Source organism: Zingiber officinale, chromosome 1A (assembly GCF_018446385.1).
Source record: "Zingiber officinale cultivar Zhangliang chromosome 1A, Zo_v1.1, whole genome shotgun sequence".
Taxonomy (NCBI): Eukaryota; Viridiplantae; Streptophyta; class Magnoliopsida; order Zingiberales; family Zingiberaceae; genus Zingiber; species Zingiber officinale.
Window position 1 is genome coordinate 41,377,310 of NC_055987.1, and position 17,315 is coordinate 41,394,624.

Consider the following 17,315-nt stretch of genomic DNA (forward strand, 5'->3'; position numbering starts at 1 on the left):
GCCGGGCCTTAAGCAGAACGCAGCCCACCTACAGACCAGCCAAACTTTTCTTACTAAACCTATATCGAAATATATTTAAGTAGTACTAGTTAACAGAAATATTAGAGTATTAAAAGGAGAACTTAAGTTTTGGCCGTGACCTAATTTTTCCCCTCTCCTATCCTTTCTCGCGCGCAGCGTCGGGGTTCTCTTGGGCGCAATCGCAGCCGTCGCCAGGATTCCTTCCTCCGGTGGCCGGCGAAGGTTCCCTTCCAACGGATCTTCACCAATCGAGACCACCTCGGCAGGAGGGCCCGTAGGCACGAGGAAGCGGTCGGGAAACTCAAGCTTCGCCGCGAACCCTAGAAGGGATTTTTGCCGGCTGTAAGTTCAAGAACGCAAGGTGAGTTGCTTCTCACCTGCAGTAGGAGTAGTTTCCTTCGATTGGTTTGGTTTCTTGCCACGATTGTGGATTTCCCGTGTAGCCTTGCCATGTTGTTTTTTTTCTTTTGGTTAGGGTTCTGTTTTATTAGCATGCGTTTCTGTTTTCCTTCCTTTTAAGTTTTGTTGTAGCAAGAATTAGTATCCTGTTGCTAGATATGAGATTTGATTTTATTCTGTGATGTTCTTGAAGTAACTCAAGGTTTCTGTGCTTGATTCGGTTGAGATCTTAGAGTAGATTTTGTTAAGTGTATAATGCAGATTTAGTTAAGTGTATAATGCAGATTTGATTAAGATCACAAGTGCAGATTTTATAAGTTTAATATGCTGATTTTTGTTAAGTCTAGTATAGTACAGATTTTTGATATTAGATGAGTGGGGAAACTGAGATAATTGAAATCAATTTGGAAGTTTAGATCTCCTCATAGTGCAGTTTTAAAAGATTATAGTGAAGTTTGATTAAGTCTTTAGAGTATACAAATTTGAGGTTCTTTAATCTGAACATGAGGTTTAGATAATTTGCTTATGTTAAATCTGAGCATGAGGTTTAGATAATTTGCTTACATTAAATCTGAGCATGAGGTTTAGATAAATTGCTTATGTTGAATCTGAGCTTGAGGTTTAGTTATGCTACTTCCATTCAAGTATATGGATAACATCTGTGCTTGGCTGATTCTGGAATTTTAAATGGAATACGAGTTATAATATCTTTATTGATTGAATTCCAGATAAGCTGTGTATTAGTCATATTATGGACAGGAAGTTTGAGAGACGATGAAAATCTGTACTAGCCAGAATATGTTTTCTTTTGTTAAGTTTCTTTGCAGAATTTTTGTTAAGCAAGTACAGATTTTGTTAAGCTAGTATGCAGATTTCTGTTAAGCTATTGTGCAGATTTTTATCAAGCTAGTATGCAGATTTCTATTAAGCATTAGTATAGATTTTTGATAAGTATTGTATGTGTAGATTTCTTTTGTATTCTATGCATGATTATGTGTTACATAGTTAGTTTCATTCATAGATGCATACGAAAGATACCCCAACAGTATAAGAAAGATAAAGAAAAGAAAGAAAAGGCCAAGGCCTTAAGTAGATCCCAAAGTCGAGACTTTAGGGATTTTGGCACACAAGGCGCTTATTAAAATGCCAAGGCATTTAAAGAAGAAGTAATTAAGATAATAAGTATTTTACTTTTAAGAAGAGGCTAGTACCCGACTTCCGAGGTTATCGTTAAACAAATCCAGGTGTCCAATTCCGAGGTCTTGGCCCTGGTAGACCGAGGTCTGCTCTTTTAGGATTGGTGGCTCGCTACCCCAACCTATTAGGGAACGCGCATAAGATGGTACTAATGCATGGGCCCAAGAAGAAGTTGATTATTATTTTGAAGTATTATAAGTATAAGTTTTTGAACAAGTAAAACAAGTTTTACCTAAGTATAAGGTGTTAAAGAATAAGTTTTAAACAAGTGAAATAAAAGAATAAGTTTAGAGTAAATGAAGTAAGTTTCACTTTGTTTTACAGATCAGCAAGTTTAGCTTTCCTTTATGCTAGCAGCTTTTACATGTTTAGTTTCTTACATGTTATTTATTTGCTAGTTGATGAGCATGTTTAGCTTTATATGTTAGCTTTTCAGTTAGTTGATTTCTTTGCTATTTATGAGCATGAGTAGCTATACATGTTAGCTTTTCTGTTAGTTGATTTCTTTGCTATTTATGAGCATGAGTAGGTTTACATGTTAGCATTCAGTTTTAGCATATTTTTATTTGTATACATGCATATCGAGTTTTTGTGAGTAGATAGCGCTCACTAAGCTTTATGCTTATAGACTGCATTTCCTCCTACTGCAGATAAAGGAAAGGAAAAGATTTAGCAAGGAAGGCGACAAGGTGGTGGTGATGAAGGTGTGTGATGACTGGACTATGGAGAGATCCAGAATGAGCTGGCAAATTGTCAAGACTTTTCTGTTTAGTTCTTTTAGTTCTCTTTTAATGTTATTATGCAATTATGATTGTAGTTGAGTTTATTCCGCACTTGTAATTAGTTTTCATTTATTATTCGTGGAGTGATATAGTTGTTTACTATTGCTAGAGTAGTTTCTTCCTTCTTATTGTGTTATTATACTGCGTGGTTGTGAATAAAATGTGTTCCAGCCGCCTGTGGCTGCGTATATATTGTTTGTATTATGGATTTGGTCACCGGTACAGGGGAGATTCTACCGAAATTTTTCGGTAGGGTTTCCATGTGATTTTTAATCATACCGGTTAAGTAGAGTTAGTAGTTAGGTAACGTCCACCTTTGAAGTAGTAGTAGTAGTGTAGAAGGTGGGTCGTTACATCTTACCACCTCAAGAAGTCAACCGGATTGGAGCCTACGAGTCAGCCAAGGAGCTCTAGGAGAAATTCCTAGAACTACACGAAGAGAGCTCGGAGGTAAAACTCGTGAGACGGGACCTGCTCTGGAACCAGATCAACAACATCCAGTTAGAAGAAGGCAAAATCATCGCACACCTCCACTCAAGGATCAAAGAACTCTTCACCGGACGTACGAATCTCAGAGAAAAGGTAATCAACTGGGATTCGCTAAGGTATGCACTTAATGTATTTCTTAGAACTCCTGAATGGTCAATCCTAGTAGATGCATATTTCATCTCTAGGGACTTAAAGGTAAATAATTTATGTTGGTGCAATATCCTTTAGGTCAAGGTTGACTGAGTTGACCAAGCTTGGGTCTTGGTCATAGTTTCGATGTTTGACAATACATGTAGACACATGGACAATGCAGGTGCAGGTGTTCATGTGGGGAGATTCTGATCAGGGATTGATCAGTGTGATTGAAGGAGAGTCAAGTAGGTCAAGAGTGACCGGATACCTGACTAGGAAGTCCTAACTGGTATGTTAGGCAGCAGAAGTGAAAGTCCTGGTGAGTAAAGCCAGGCAGAAGGAAAGCCCTAGTGAGTGAAGTTAGGCAGATTGGAAATCCTGGTGAGTGAAGCCAGGTGAATGTCCTAGTGAGTGAAGCTAGGCAGAAGGAAATCCTGGTGAGTGAAGCCAGGTGAAAGTCCTAGTGAGTGAAGCCAGGCAAGGGAAAATCCAGATGGATCAAGGATGATCAGACATCTGGTGGAAGTCCAAGTAGGACAAGAGAGTGACCGGATACTTGGCACGACGAGTAAAGTCCAAGTGGGTCAAAGGGATTGACCAGACACTTGGTGGGAAGTCCTAGCAGGTCAAAGGAGTGACCAGATGCTAGGCATGATGTATCAACAGGTCAAGGTTGACCGGATGTTGGTTTGAGAGGCTTGGGACTTGGTTTTGGGCAAAAACCAAGTGCTGGATCGATCAGTGGATCGATCCAGGAGCTGGATCGATCAGTGGATCGATCCAGGCCTTTCCTAGCGAACAGAGAGCCTCTGGATCGATTCGTGGATCGATCCAGATGTCCAAATCGATCAGTGGATCGATTGGGACGCGGCTGCTTTGCGCGATAAGCGCTGGATCGATCCGTGGATCGATCCAGGCATTTTTCCAGAGCACAGAGGCGCTCTGGATCGATCCGTGGATCGATCCAAAGCCTCCCCGATCGATTGGGAATATTCGAATCGATCGGGATCCGACCGTTGCGTCGTATTTGAGCTGCAGGCGTGCGTTGGCTGCAGCATCTCTTCACCGTTTCATCTCAGATCTTCGCTAGCTCCTCCACAGCACTCTCAAAGCTCGTGATCGCCAGTTCTTGAAGGTTCTTGGAAGCTCTCCGAGTCAAGAGGCGGATCAAAGGCAAGAAGAGAAGCTAGGGTTAGGGTTTTCTGCATTCATTGTAAGCTTTGTGCTTGTATTTTGTTTCCCTTTCCTTCTTCTTGTACCGAGAGTCTTGTAGGGCTTCTCCGCCCTCGGTAGTTACCGAAAAGGAGTGTTTCATAGTGGAGGGTGCGTGCATGGTGTGGATCCTTGGATTAGTCACCTCCTTTGGAGGTGGATACCAAGTAAAATCCTAGTGTTAGCGTGGTTGTATTTGTTTCTGTATTTTCCGCTGCATATTCTTGAAGAAACAAGCAACGCCAAGCAACGCCAAGCACCGAGCGAACGCGACGAGCTATTCACCCCCCCCCCCCTCTAGCTACTTTTGGTCCTAACAAGTCGTATCAGAGCAAGGTTGCTCTTCACCGGAATCACCGCCGGAAGGGGCAAACATATCAAGAAAAGCTAGAGGGTGAAGAAGTTGGAGCAATTTCTTCAAGTTCAAGACTTTATCAAGCTCAACTTCAAGATGCAATTCCAAGATGGGCTTGGATTTGACACAAGGGTGGCTCCACCATACACTTCTACGAGTTTCGATTCTTGGAAATCAAGAATCAAAAATTTTCTTATGATGGAGATAGAGCAATGGTTTGCTCTAATGGAAGGTTTCAAGGCTCCAAGAAATTCAAAGGGTAAAGTTCTCAAGAGTAGCAAGTGGAACCAAGAGCAAGTCCAAAGGTGCGAGGCCAATGACAAAGTGACCAAGCTCTTGGTCAATTTATTGCCAAGCACCATCCTTTGCAAAATTGGAGAATTTGAAGATGCAAAGGAACTATGGAGCAAATTGGCCAAGCTTCATGAAGAGATCCCCTCCACTGTACAAGAGCAAGAAGAATCCAGAGAGGGTGACTCTTTGGAGCAAGACCAAGAGGAGGACTCCGAGGTTGAGAGATGCTCAACCTCCGAAGAAGAGGAAATCCAAGAAGTTTCATCCTCAAGGGAATGCAACGAATGGAACAAGGAGGGAGCATACTCCTTGTTTCATATTCAAGATGATGAAGCCTCCACCTCTAGGATTGAGGGGGAGCAATCCTTGGTGACGCCGGATCAAGAAGAAGGAGAAGCTTCTACATCCGGGTCGAGAGAAGAAGAGGAGGAAGAAGCCTCTACCTCCACAAGTCAAGAAAAATCAAATGGAGGAGAATCAAGGTCTGATCTAGAGGAAGCTTCTACCTCCGGATCCAAAGGAAAAGATGTCATCCCTACAAGCAAAGGTATAAATATTTGAATTAATAATAAAAATCATATTATATGCTTTGAATGTAGGGAACATGGGCACTACAAGAGCAAGTGTCCCAACTTGGCCAAGAAGAAGGGCCAAGTGGCACAAAAGGGCAAGGAGAAGCCCAAGGAGACCATCCCCGGAATAAAAAGGAGCAAGGAGCACATTGTGTGCTTTTCTTGCAACCAAAAAGGGCATTACCGAAGTCAATGCCCCAAGGGGAAGAAGATGGTCAAGGCTCAAGGAGGCATTAGTCAAGGGGGAGCCTCCAAGGTAAAGAAGAAGGTAACATTTATTGAGCCTACCCCTTTACATTATGGTAAAAAACATGATAGTTCTAACTTATATCATTTTAATGCTATTTACCATGAAAATAGAAAGCATGATAGCGTTAAAGAAAAACATATAGCTTTTCATGCTAAAACTACTACACCTAAGGCTAGGAATGTAGGTAAAAGTCTAGGCAAGAACTCTAAGGATTGTAGCTACAAGCTTAGACACAAAAATGCTCATGAACTTAATGGAAAACCAAAAACTAAGGACTTAGTGATGGAAAATCAAGTCTTGAGGTCAAGACTTGATAAAATGGAAAAGACCCTAAAAAGAATGGAAAATATCCTATTAGGGCAAAATGAGCATAACCTAGGTTTAGGGGTACAAAAGCCATCCAATGGCCATAGAGGTTTGGGATACAAACCAAAGGCTAAGAAGGATGTGCCCTCTTACCATAGAGTTCCATATAGTTATGGAACAAACCCTAGGTCTAGTGGTCAAGCCAAAAATACTAGGGAAGTCATCCCTAAGAGTATTTTTGCAATAAATGTGACTAAGACTTCTAAGAAGTCTAAGAAAGTCACAAACAAGGTCACAAGGGAAGAAATCCCTAGAGTTGACCTAGAAAAAGTGACCAAGGCTTCTAAGAAGCAAAACAAGGTCACTAGGAAGGTATCTAGGGAGGTTATCCCTAGTGAATACCTAGAGCATCCAAGGAGCACCAATAGGTTTTGGGTTCCTAGGAGCATCTTCTCTACCCCATAGATGGGTTAGAGAGTGTCAACTCCGATTAGAAGGGTAGTTAACCCAACTTTGAGGAAATTGACACTCAAGGAGCATTTTCAAGGCTGTGTTAACCTTTGAAAATGAAATGAAATTATTATTTACTCCTTGAAAGAGTAAAATGTGTCTAATGGTGGAAGAATTGATTTTAATCTTAAATGGCACATATTGGGAAATTCATAAGAACTATCAAGTTAGGATTTTGGTATGTTCTTAGGCAATTTAATGCAATCCGGGCCTTAATTTAAAAGTGCTACTCTTGTGGAAAAATGAAATATGCCAACATTTGAGGAATATGCTTAATTTCAATTGGTATAAATTAATCAAGGGAATTAGAAATGCCAATTTAGGCTTTGGCATTGTCTTGAAGCACTTTAGGGCAATCTAGGTTTAAGTTGAAACTAGTGGTATTTTGAGTTAGCTAAGTGGTTAAGGATACTTAGATAGATAATCTAGGTATATTTTATTTATGCTAAATCTTGCCATGATTGTTTGCCCATCATATGCCATGACATCATGTCTATTTTTGCACTCATACCTTATTATGAAAATACAAAAATACCATGTCATGTCATACATACATCATGTAATTATAGGAATCTTTCTTTTGAAAGTTATTTCATTTTGATGTATGCCATAGCATAATCATGCATTAAGTTTAATTCCTTGTAATTAAGGACAAATAGCATTTAACAACACTTATTAACAAGTGACGTCCTGGGTGGATGTCTAATATCTCTAAAATGCCTAGATAGATATGCATGATCCCTAGAATAGGGCAAAACTAAAATCTCACATCTCACAAGGACTATAAGGTGACTTGTATGTGTTTTAGTGCACATTAGATACAAGTGAGATGTTAGAAAGATGAACAAAACTCAAGATGTTGATTTAGTGCATTCTTTTGAGTTTTAGGTTCATCAAAACACATAGTTATGTGTTTTCCCATCATTGGGAAAGCTAATGTACAAGTCATGTGCATTAAGCCCAAGGAATGTGATGGGATATTGGTTTTGAAAATTATTTCAAAATGCTTTTGGAAAACCTTGGTGAAGGCTATCTTTTGATAGTAATCACCATTGAATAGTTAGACACAAACTTGAAGAAAACGCTAAAGTTTTAGCAAGCTTTCAAGTTTGTGTCAATCTTTGAAAATATGAGGTATTTTCATAGAAAACTATTTTTCCATGATAAAGTATGCCCTAAATAATGTCTACACGAAATTTCATAATTTTTAGATTTTTGTAGAATTTTCTAGGGGTTTCTGAAGTTGGCTAAATTTGAAATTCAGCAACTATCAGAGCTCCAATCGATCCATGGATCGATTGGAGTGCCTGAATCGATCCGTGGATCGATTCATAAGGCAATTCTCACGAGCAGAAGCTCGCTGGATCGATCAGCCGATCGATCCACACATCCTGAATCGATCAGTGGATCGATTCAGATAGGTTGAATCGATTGGAACTCAACTCCAATCGATCCAGGATGCTGATTTTGGCTGGGAAGGCCTGATTTCAGCACTCTAAACCTATTTTAGTCTAGGTAACCATTCTAAACCCCTGAAAATACATTTGTATACATAAAAAGGGTGTTTTCGTGTGGAAAACAAGGATGGATTGGTTAAGGAAGGCTAAGTTGAAGTTTAGGTTGAGGTTTGTTTCAAATTTTGAATATTTGAACCTCAAAACTTCTAAATTTGGGTTTCCTAAAGTTTTGGGGATTCCAAGTCATTGTTGGTGCAATGACAGAAGTTACCACCATGTCTTTAGGGGGAGGGACTCTTTAAAGACATGAAAATTATTTTTCATGAACCTTGGAAGGTGGTCAACCTTCCGTTAAGAACATGCTCAAGGTTGAGCGTTTGAACTTTAATGGGGAGTGGATATCCTCATTGTTCAAGTGGGTTCTAGTGGATAATGCTCAAGGATGGGCATTTGCCTACATTGGGGGAGAATGTAAGGTTAAGGATAATGAAGGGTATGGGACCTTCATTATCGTGTTGACCACAACGAGTGAAGTTGTGAACAACGATGAGCAACTCTTCAGGGGGAGAGTTTTCAACAATGGGGCATTTGTTGAAGTGTGCCTAAAATTGAGGCATGGGTTGATGTGTGCTCAAAGATGGGTTGATGTGTGCCAATAGGGGGAGAATGTGTGGTTTAAGCTAGGCTTTCATTACCTATGGGGGAGCTCATAGGGGGAGAATGAAGGGAACCAACATTCATACTTTTGGCATGAATGGAGTTAAGGCTATGGGATTAGCTTAACTCAGAATGGTCCTAACTTAAAGGTATTGTCAAACATCAAAAAGGGGGAGATTGTTGGTGCAATATCCTTTAGGTCAAGGTTGACTGAGTTGACCAAGCTTGGGTCTTGGTCATAGTTTCGATGTTTGACAATACATGTAGACACATGGACAATGCAGGTGCAGGTGTTCATGTGGGGAGATTCTGATCAGGGATTGATCAGTGTGATTGAAGGAGAGTCAAGTAGGTCAAGAGTGACCGGATACCTGACTAGGAAGTCCTAACTGGTATGTTAGGCAGCAGAAGTGAAAGTCCTGGTGAGTGAAGCCAGGCAGAAGGAAAGCCCTAGTGAGTGAAGCTAGGCAGATTGGAAATCCTGGTGAGTGAAGCCAGGTGAAAGTCCTAGTGAGTGAAGCTAGGCAGAAGGAAATCCTGGTGAGTGAAGCCAGGTGAAAGTCCTGGTGAGTGAAGCCAGGCAAGGGAAAATCCAGATGGATCAAGGATGATCAGACATCTGGTGGAAGTCCAAGTAGGACAAGAGAGTGACCGGATACTTGGCACGACGAGTAAAGTCCAAGTGGGTCAAAGGGATTGACCAGACACTTGGTGGGAAGTCCTAGCAGGTCAAAGGAGTGACCAGATGCTAGGCATGATGTATCAACAGGTCAAGGTTGACCGGATGTTGGTTTGAGAGGCTTGGGACTTGGTTTTGGGCAAAAACCAAGTGCTGGATCGATCAGTGGATCGATCCAGGAGCTGGATCGATCGCTGGATCGATCCGAGCCCTATACAAAGAGCCTCGGATCGATTCGTGGATCGATCCAGATGTCCAAATCGATCGATGGATCGATTGGGGGTTCGCGCGATAAGCGCCGGATCGATCCGTGGATCGATCCAGCGCTTATAGCATGGTCGGATTGATCCGTGGATCGATCCAAAGCCTCCCGATCGATTGGGAATATTCGAATCGATCGCCGACCGCTGCGTCGTATTTGAGCCGCAGCGAGCGTTGTCTGCATCTCTTCACCGTTTCATCTCAGATCTTCGCTAGCTCCTCCACGGCACTCTCAAAGCTCGTGATCGCCAGTTCTTGAAGGTTCTTGGAAGCTCTCCGAGTCAAGAGGCGGATCAAAGGCAAGAAGAGAAGCTAGGGTTAGGGTTTTCTGCATTCATTGTAAGCTTTGTGCTTGTATTTTGTTTCCCTTTCCTTCTTCTTGTACCGAGAGTCTTGTAGGGCTTCTCCGCCCTCGGTAGTTACCGAAAAGGAGTGTTTCATAGTGGAGGGTGCGTGCGTGGTGTGGATACTTGGATTAGTCACCTCCTTTGGAGGTGGATACCAAGTAAAATCCTAGTGTTAGCGTGGTTGTATTTGTTTCTGTATTTTCCGCTGCATATTCTTGAAGAAACAAGCAACGCCAAGCAACGCCGAGCAACGCCAAGCACCGAGCGAACGCGACGAGCTATTCACCCCCCCCCCCCTCTAGCTACTTTTGGTCCTAACAATTTAGAGAAATTGTTTTCAACATTTAAAATTCATGAATCTAGATATGCAGATCTAAAGACAAAGATGACACAAAATATTACCCTAAAGGTAAAAATGGATGAACCAAAGTCTGAAACATCCCTTGACGATGACAAAATGACGTTCATGGTAAGAAAATTCAAAAAAAAAAAATTAAGGCTAATAAGTTTAATTAAGTGCAGTATAAAAGAAGGAAAAGAAATTTAAGATGCTACCACTGCAATGAAGAAAGACATATCAAAGACTGTTGGTTGCTACTCGGAAAACCTATAGGTTCCACTGTACAAAAATTTTGTACAAAGGTCTGAACCTTTTCCTAGCTACCATGTGTTCTTTTAAATTAAATTTTGGATCGCCTGCGGAACTTAACACGTTTGATCCAAAACTTAATCTATTTGTTCTTTTAGGTTTTGACTTGGATCTCCTGCGGAACTTAACACGTTCGACCCAAGTCTCCTTAAGTTATTAATTCCATTAAATATTAATTTCCATAATTGGTTCCCAGTACTGACGTGGCGAGGCACATGGCCTTCTTGGATATGGGAGCAACCACCACCGACTAGACAAAACCTTTTATAGAAATCTAATATTTAATTTCCTAAAATAACTTTAGGTTAACCAAAGAGAACAATCAAATCACAAGGAAAAGAAAAAACAAAAGAACACAACATCGAAAAACATATTCGAAATTCTAGAACGTAAGCCTCTTGTATTTGGTATTATTTCCATAAATAACTTCATGATGCGGAAAGAAAAATTACTAATTATACCTTGTAGAAAAACCTCTTGATCTTCTACCGTATTCCTCTTCTAACCTCGGACGTTGTGTGGGCAACGATCTTCCGAGATGAGAAACCACCAAGCACCTTCTTCTCCTCCTAGCTAGGTTCGGCCAAAACAAGAAAGCTTCACCAAGGAAGAAGAAAAACACCAACCAAGCTCTAAGAGATGCAAGCTTCCTCTCCTTCTTTTTCTTCTTCTCCAAGTAGTATCCGGCCTCCACAAGAGCTCCAAGCAATAGAAAGTTTCGGCCACCACAATGAGGAAGAAGAGAAGAGATGATGGCCGGCCACAACACCAAGGAAAAGAGGGAGAGAAAATAATAGAGGTTGTGTCTCATGAAGCCACCCTCACCCCTTCTTTTATATTCCTTAGCCTAGGCAAATTAGGAAATTTAATTACAATAAAATTTCCTCAATTTCCTTGACATGATTTAATTGAGAAAAATAAAATAAAATTTCCCAAATAAACCTACATTGGCCGGCCACATCATTGGAGAACAAATTGGACAAGTTTCAATCAACAATTAAAACTTCCTAATTTGTTTTCGGAAATTTTTAAAAAAAAAATTCTCTTTAAAAATCTCTTCATGGTTGATAAAAGGAAATTTCTATAATTTTAATTTTATCAACATGTGAATAATTTTAAAGAGAAAATAAAATATCTCACCAATCTACAAATAAGGAAAGAGATCTAATCTCTTTCTTTAATCTTTTGTAGATCTTTTATAAGAGAGATATTTTAATTTAAATTCTCTTTAATAAATTATTTCTTCCACATAATAAAAATTAAAATTAAAATTCCTTTTTAATTTAATTTGGTCGGCCCCCACTAGCTTGGGTTCAAGCTAGGGCCGGCCACCCAAATTCATACCTAGGCCGGCCCTAGCTTGTTCCCAAGCTAGCTTGGCCGGCCCCTATTGGGTGGGTATAAAAGGTGGGTATAGGTGGGTATAGAACTCTACAAATAAGAGGCTACGATAGGGACCGAGAGGAGGAATTGGTTTTGGTCTCCCGATAAAATTAAGCATCCCGTGTTCGCCCCGAACACACAACTTAATTTTATCAATGATAATTCATTCCACTAGAGAACTATCATTGAACTACCGCACCAATCCCAAATTACATTTTTGGGCTCCTTCTTATTATGAGTGTGTTAGTCTCCCTGTGTTTAAGATATCGAATGTCCACTAATTAAGTGAGTTACTTGTTGGTGCAACCTTAGGTCAAGGTTGACCTGGTTGACCCGACTCGAGGTGACTTGACTCGAGTTGTATTTTGATGTTTGACTTGGGAAGATTGTCGGTGCAATCTTAGGTCAAGGTTGACCTAGTTGAGTTGCATGTCGATGTTTGACGAGAAGAGAGTTGTATTCTTGATGTTTGACAAGAATAGGTGTTTGGGAGATTGTAGGTGCAACCTTAGGTCAAGGTTGACCTGGTTGACCTGATTCGCGAAAAGTCCAAGTATGGAGACTTGGCACTGGAAAAGTCCAAGTACGGAGACTTGGCACGGGGAAAAGTCCAAGCAGGTAGCTTGGCACGCGAAAAGTCCAAGTATGGAGACTTGGCACGGGGAAAGTCCTAACTGGGATGTTAGGCAGTGTGGAAAGTCTTGGTGAGTGAAGCCAGGCAGTGGGAAAGTCCTAACTGGAATGTTAGGCAGTTGGAAAGTCCTGGTGAGTGAAGCCAGGCAGTGAGAAAGTCCTAACTGGGATGTTAGGCAGTGTGGAAAGTCCTGGTGAGTGAAGCCATGCAGTGGGAAAGTCCTAACTGGGATGTTAGGCAGTTGGAAAGTCCTAGTGAGTGAAGCCAGGCAGTGAGAAAGTCCTAACTGGGATGTTAGGCAGTGTGAAAACCCTAGTGAGTGAAGCTAGGTGAAAGTCCTGGTGAGTGAAGCCGGGCAAGGGAAAATCCAGATGGTTCAAGGATGATCAGACATCTGGTGTTGAGAAGGTCAAGTAAGTCAAGGGAGTGACCGGATACTTGACACGAAGAGAAAAGTCCAAGTGGGTCAAAGGGATTGATCGGACACTTGGTGAGGAGTCTTAGCAGGTCAAGGGAGTGACCGGATGCTAAGCATGATGTACCAACAGGTCAAGGTTGACCGGATGTTGGTTTGGGAGACTTGGGACTTGGTTTGGGCAAAAACCAAGCTCTGGATCGGTCTGCAGACCGATCCAGCGATACGTTTGTGTATCTGATCGGTCTGGTGACCCATCAAATAACAAGCGAGGATCCTGATCGGTGCAGGGACCGATCAAGATGGAGCCTGATCGATCCCCGGACCGATCGGGGCGGTGGGATCGGTCCGGACCGATCAGATTCCACGAGAGTTGGGCAACTCTGAAGCCTTCCGATCGATCGGGACCGATCGGCAGGGCTGATCGGTCCCCACGATCGAGCAGGCCCGATCGAGCTTCACTGATCGGTCCATCTAGCCGTTGCGTAGCAGCTAGTTTCTTCACCGCTTCTTCGCAGGTATAAAGGGGTCGAGGGCTGCTGTGACTTTTCTTCTTTTCTTCTAGAACTTCTGTTCTTCTGCTGCTGAAGCTTCTGCTTCAACTGAGCTTTGATTGAGCTCGCCTCCGAAGCTTCGCGTGAGCTTCCAGTCGTCGACCAGCTGCTGCGTTTGGGTTGTGAAGTTGCTGCTTCACCTCCAGTCGACAAGAAAGCAAGCAATTGGTAGAGTGCTATTGTATTCATATTGTATTGCTTTTCTTACTGTTCTTGTACTCTTTGTTTGCTGTTGCAAACGTTTGTGGCGAGGTTTCTCCACCCACAAGGAGTATATTGTATTAGCCGGTTCTCCGGGGCTCATCCACCGACGGATTGACTGGACTCGTCCACCTTACGGACACGCCGAGGAGTAGGAGCCCTAATCTCCGAACCTCGTTATATCCTTGTGTTAAGGTTTGGTTTTCTTCTCTTTCGTTTCTTTGTATTTTCCGCTGCGCTAACACGTTTTGTAGAAAGAAACGACGATTTGGGGTCGGCTATTCACACCCCCCTCTCTAGCCTCCGTACGAAGGATCCTAACAAGTGGTATCAGAGCGAGGCCGCTCTTCGACGGATTCACACCCGTGGGAGCACAAGCTAGAGATGGATCAATTCGGAGAAGACATCACCATTCCACCCTTCTACAACGACAACTTCGCATATTGGAAGGTAAGGATGATGTATTTTCTTAGGACTAATATGTGGAACTGGTTTTGTGTACAAGAAGGGTTTACTCCTCCAATGGATAAAGAAGGAGAGCCTCTAGAGAAGAACAAGTGGACGAAGGAACAAGTCCACCAATCCACGATCAACAATGAGGTAACTAAAACAATTGAATTTTCATTACCTACTAATGTTTTGTGTAAGATAGGTAAATACAACAATGCCAAGGAGTTGTGGGATAACTTGGCCAAGTACCATGAGGAGAGCTCCACTTCAAGCCATGAAGAGGAGCCTAGTGAGCCAAGTAGCTCACATCATGGAGGGAGCGAATTGGGAGTTGAGGGCTACTCAACATCCAAGGAAGAAGAGGAGGAGAGTTCCTCTTGTTCAAGTTCAGAGCAAGAAGAAGAAGTTCCCACCTCCGGAAGGGTTGAAGAAGAAAGCTCATCTCCATCCACAACCCTAGGTAACTCAAACACTGTGATTTCAAGCAAATTACACATAATGTGTTTTGAGTGTAGGAAACATGGACATTACAAGAGCAAATGTCCAAAGAAGGTTAGGAAGACTCCACCGGCACCAAAGGTCAAGGAAGCCGGAGTCCCAACACGCAAAGGCAAGAAGCACGTGGTGTGCTTTCAATGCAAGCAACGGGGACACTATAGGAGCCAATGTCCGAAGGGGAGGAAACCTCACAAGGACAAGGGATGCACATCGATAGGGGGAGCTAAGGCAAACCCTAAGGTATCTTTTAAGGCTCATTCGTGCAATTCTAGTAGGATACATGCTAGTAATTTTATTGCATTAGTCAATAATGATAAGCATGTTAACACTAGAAATCAATACATGTGCTTAGGTGCTAAACATGTCAACCTAGATAGGGATACTACTAGGAATGCTAACCCTAGGATTAACACTTCTAAGGTTAAGGAAAACCTAGGTAGAAACCCCAAATCAACTAGACACATGCCTAGGAATGTCTCAAAGAACAATGACAAATTAAAACTTGAGGTATTAGAGAAGGATAATCAAGTCTTGAGGTCAAGACTTGATACTTTGGAAAAGGCTCTTAAGAACTTGGAGAAGTCATCTCTAGGGTTTAAGGGTCAAAAACCAATGTCCAAGGACAAGAAAGGTTTGGGTCACAAACCTAAGTCCCAAGTGGTCAAGCCCACTTATCATAATGTTCCATTCGATTATGGAACAAAATCTAGGGCTAGGAAGACCATCACCAAGGTCACAAGGGGAGTCACCCCTAGAGTTGATCTTGATGAGTCCCAAATGACCAAGGCTTTAAAGCCTAAGAGGGTCATTAGGAGGGTTGCTAGGGAAGTTATCCCTAGTGAATATTTAGTGAACCCAATGAGCTCTAATAGGTATTGGGTTCCTAGGAGCATCTTCTCTACCTCATAAATGGGTTAGAGAGTGTCAACTCCGATTAGAAGGGTAGTTAACCCAACTTTGAGGAAATTGACACTCAAGGAGTATTTTCAAGGTTTTGAGAACTTTTGAAAATGAAATGGAATTATCATTTACTCCTTTGAAGAGTTAAATGTGCCTAAAGATTGGAAATTTCATTTTTAATATCAATTGGCACAATTTGGGAAAATCTAGAGAACTCTCGAGGAAAAATGAAACATGCCAAGTTTTGAGGATAAATTTGATCTTTAAGTGGCATGAATTAATCTAGAGTTCAAGAAGTGTCAAAATTAGGATTTTGGCATTTTGGGGCAATCTAGGATTAAATTTGAAGTTAGCCAAGTGGTTAAGGATACTTAGATAGGTAATCTAGGTATATTTATTTATGCTAAATCTTGCCATGATTGTTTGCCCCCACATGTCATGACATCATGTTTAGTTTCATTATCATTTGAAATGTCATGATAATGCTTAGGCTAGTTTTTATGTCATGTTTATTTAAGTTTCAAACTTTATGCCATGACATCATGACATTGGCACATGTTTTCATTTATGATACCACTTTATGCCATGTCATCATCTCTTGCATTAATAATCAATTGAATTGATTTAAGGATGAAAAACACATCTTGATATTGAGATCAAATTTGTGTTTTGAAAATGCATGAGACCTTAGTCTAAGATACCTAAACCCATATCTCACATCAAAATTGTCATGGATGTGTTTGATACACTTTAGATGTGTGTGAGATATTAGGATCATGAATTAGGATCAAGGTGCATAGTTCTTGTACCTAGATGAGCCTAATTCAAAAAATGGAGGATCATAGGGAAAGCTTGTGTACAAGTCATGTACATTTAGCCCTAAGATTATGGTCCTAAATTAAAAGCATTAAAATCATTTTGAAATTTATTTGGAAAACCTTGATGAAGTCATCTTAGTGATTGCATTCATCATTGAACATTGTGATACAAAGTTGAGTTAAACTTGAACTATTTCAAAGTTTTTGAACTTTGTATCAAGATTGAAAAATAGAAGTTATTTTCATAGAAAATTATTTTTCCATGATAGTATATGTTATGAGGAATGTATCCTCAAAATTTTATAATTTTTGAAATTTTCTGGAATTTTTAAAGGGTTTCTGAATTTCGGAAGAGGAAAATCAGAAATCTGTGTTTAGAGCCTTGATCGGTCTGCGGACCGATCCAGTCTGCAGACCGATCCAGTAGATCCAGAGACGGTGCGATCGGTGAGGTGTGGATCGGTCTGTGGACCGGTCCATGGGGATTCTGATCGGTCTGGGGACCGATCAGGGCATGTCGAATTTCTGATTTTTCAGCTGTTGTCTGAAATTTCAGTTATGGAAGTGGTGTTTTTGGATTTCTAAAGGTTTGGAACTCACAAAGACATTGTTGGTGCAATGGTCAAGGGGGAGTTGACCTTTAGGGGGAGTTTTACCTAATTATCAAGGGGGAGTTGACTGTTTGGGGGGGGTTTTTACTCCTTAAGACTTTTGAGGATTAGTGATATGGGATTATCACTAAGTTGATTGTTGAGTTTAGTATCAAGGGGGAAATTAAGAGTTTCAATGAAAGGTATGGGACTTTCATTAGGAAGAAACTCTTGACCTTGATACTCTCCTTTTTCTTTTTGATGTGTGTCAAAAAGGGGAGAGTGTTCATTGGAGAATTATTG

The 17,315-nt window shown here is 41.3% G+C and overlaps 1 protein-coding gene across 2 annotated transcripts in view; it reads left to right on the forward strand.

Annotated features, from left to right (window-relative positions):
• Positions 1-245: 245 nt before the first annotated feature.
• Positions 246-17,315, forward strand: part of LOC122023644 (nucleolar complex protein 2 homolog) — a 29,272-nt gene continuing 12,202 nt past the window's right edge. For both annotated transcript variants that reach the window (XM_042581918.1, XM_042581926.1), the window contains exon 1: positions 246-382. The gene's annotated coding sequence lies outside the window, so the exon portion shown is untranslated. The remainder of the gene's footprint in view (positions 383-17,315) is intronic.